Source organism: Cebus imitator, unplaced genomic scaffold, assembly GCF_001604975.1.
Source record: "Cebus imitator isolate Cc_AM_T3 unplaced genomic scaffold, Cebus_imitator-1.0 Scaffold46, whole genome shotgun sequence".
Lineage (NCBI taxonomy): Eukaryota > Metazoa > Chordata > Mammalia > Primates > Cebidae > Cebus > Cebus imitator.
This window is the reverse complement of record NW_016107361.1, coordinates 4,991,355-4,994,301: the sequence shown is the minus strand read 5'-3', so window position 1 is coordinate 4,994,301 and position 2,947 is coordinate 4,991,355.

The window sequence follows — 2,947 nt, the reverse complement described above, 5'->3', positions numbered from 1 at the left end:
TTTTAGTAGAGACGGGGTTTCACCATGTTGACCAGGATGGTCTCGATCTCTTGACCTCGTGATCCACCCGCCTCGGCCTCCCAAAGTGCTGGGATTATAGGCTTGAGCCACCGCGCCCGGCCCAACATTCATTTTCTTAAGAAATAAAAATAATCTTCTTGTCACTTGTTTAAACTCTTAACTTGCTGAAAAAGGAAAGGCTTACCAAGTGAGCACTATCACACTTCAACTTAGGCTTCCTCTGAATACTGACAAATTTTCAAATCAGTTTGAGAGAAATTAATTGTTCTGCTGATACTTCCTTTAATATGCCACAAAGGACATTCAGCTTGAAACTTATGAATGCCTGAGCATTGTATATAGAACAGATGAAATTAGAAATTATTACAGCAATGTTGAATGGATGTTCCCATTATAAAATTCATTGCCTTAAAATATTTTAATCTCAGCCAGGTGCGGTGGCTCATGCCTATAATCCCAACACTTTGGGAGGCTGAGGTGGCCAGATCACAAGGTCAGAAGTTTGAGACCAGCCTGGCCAACATGGTGAAACCCTGTCTGTACTAAAAATATAAAAATTAGCTGAGCATGGTAGCGCAGTGTAGTCCCAGCTACTCAGGAGGCTGAGGCAATAGAATCGCTTGAACCCAGAAGGCAGAGGTTGCAGTGAGCCAAGATTGCACCACTGCACCCCAGCCTGGGCAAAAGAGCAAAACTGTCTCAAAAAAATTAAAGAAAAAAATTAAATCTCAGATTTAGCACGATTTAATTTATGGTTACATATAGTCTACTAGTGGTTCTCAAGCAGGGTTGATGTTGCCCTCTAGGGGACATTTGGCAATGTCTGGAGACATTTTAATTTGTCACACTAACCGGGCCAGGTGGAGTAGAGGTACCAGCATTTAATGGGTAGAGAAGCCAGGGATGCCTCTAAACAGCCTACAATGCATAGGACTATCCCACATCAAAGAATTATCCAGCCCACACCAAAATAATACTACCAAGGTTGAGAGATCCTCTTCTAGCACTAAAGAAACTTAGCAACAGCTTTAATGGACTTCATAAAGGATTTTGTCTTTAAAAGGTTAGGATTAAAAAACATAACATGGAAACAGCACATACTACACACACACATATATCTATACATAGATATTCATACTAAATAAAAATGTATGAAATGTGCTTATAAAATAATGTGACTACCTTGTTAGGATGTGAAGTTAATTGCTAACATTTAGAAATGTTTTACTGTTTATAAAGTACTTTCTCAATACCCTCTTCCTGGCAATATTATCTAAACCTATAGCCCGACTTTCATCTCTATGGTTGCGATTTTCAAATGTTTACTACTAGGCCAGATTTCAATGTTGCTGCACCCTGCTGATTTTCTGTCTTCAGTATTCCTCCATCACTCCCTCTGCATTATTTGTCCCTCATCCTTGTTTTCATGGATGACTGTGTGACCTCATTGTGCAAGCTCACACTATCCTGTGGTATAAAATAAGAACATCCCTTTTTCTTACGGCACAAACTGTAATGGCTTCAACCCTGATTAATTTCCAGAAAGCCCTCATCAGATGACTCATCAGCTCCTTCTGAGAACTCTCAGTTTCCTCCATATGGTCTCTTTAGCAGGTCTCCAGGGGCCATGTGACCTCTAAGGCTCTAAGGCTGCATGTCTTTCTGTAAGACCACAATGACAGCTCAGTTGAGTGTGTCTTTCTGCAGATGACTTCTGTTACCAACAAGTGTACTGCTCTCTCCTTTGCATTTCTTTCCGAAGATGGGCTCGGCCCTTCCTGAATTCCCCACAGTATAACCGAGTCCAGACTGTAACTTTTGACACAGCTTCACTGCAGGTTTAGGAATAAAAAAAAGGAAGCAGAGTGAGGTAGTTACTTACAGCCTGCACAGGCCCAGACCCATGCAAAGGTCCCAGAGATCCTGTTCTTAGCCAATATCCACCTGTCCAGGGGTGGCTTCCCCTCTGGATATGCCCCAGGACTCTCCATGCCTTTGAATTTATTCCAAACTGACTATAGCACCAGAAACAGGAGGAAGTTTTCCCCTTATGCAGTTGAAACCTGCCAGTTTTCATTCTCAGTATGGCTGACGTTCCTTGCAGACAAAAACCTCAATCCCCATTCCCTCTCCTCATCCCCCGTCCAAATAGGGATATGAGCCAGTTCCCAAAGATAATTACATCAAAATTGTTGGCCAATATCAGTTCATTCCCTAAAGTCTGGGTAATTTCATTTTAAATCCCCTCTTATACGGAACATCAATAGCTCAGTGGAAGTTGGCCTGAACCAGTCTCATCCTAGTCCATTTTCAGTCACTCCTCATGAAGAGTTTAAAGTCTTGGTGTCAGTCTCATAAAGAATCACCTTGTTTGGGAGTGGTGACTATGCAACTCATCTCCTTCCTCCAGTCTGGCTTCATTGAGTCCACACTTGCTGCTGCCAATGTTATTCAGAAATACAAATCCAGTCAGTCACTTTTGTACTTAAGACCCCACAGTAGTTCCATACAGCCTTCATGAATGCCCTCTTGCCCATTTCTTTAGTTCCCTTGCTTCTCTTTTCCCTACTCACACTAGCTGAAGTCCACACTTAAGTCCAGGATTACTACAAATTTCTGAACATGGTTCTCTCCCATGCCTCTGCCATTGCTGTTTTCTGGACCAATAATTCCATTCGTCCCTTTATCAGTCAGCGGTATCTTATTCATGCTTCAAGACACATGAATAAGATATCAGTAGCACCTCCTCCTGGAATCTGATCGTTTCAGTATCCCCAAGCTTGAGTTAGGAACACCTTCCCTCTGGTGTGGAGCACAGGGTACTTATCTCTGGTACACGTCTTATCACACCGGACTGAAATTCTTTCTCACTTCCATGGGCATGGGAGCTCCCTAAAAGCAGAGACAATGTTGTTGCCCTCTATAT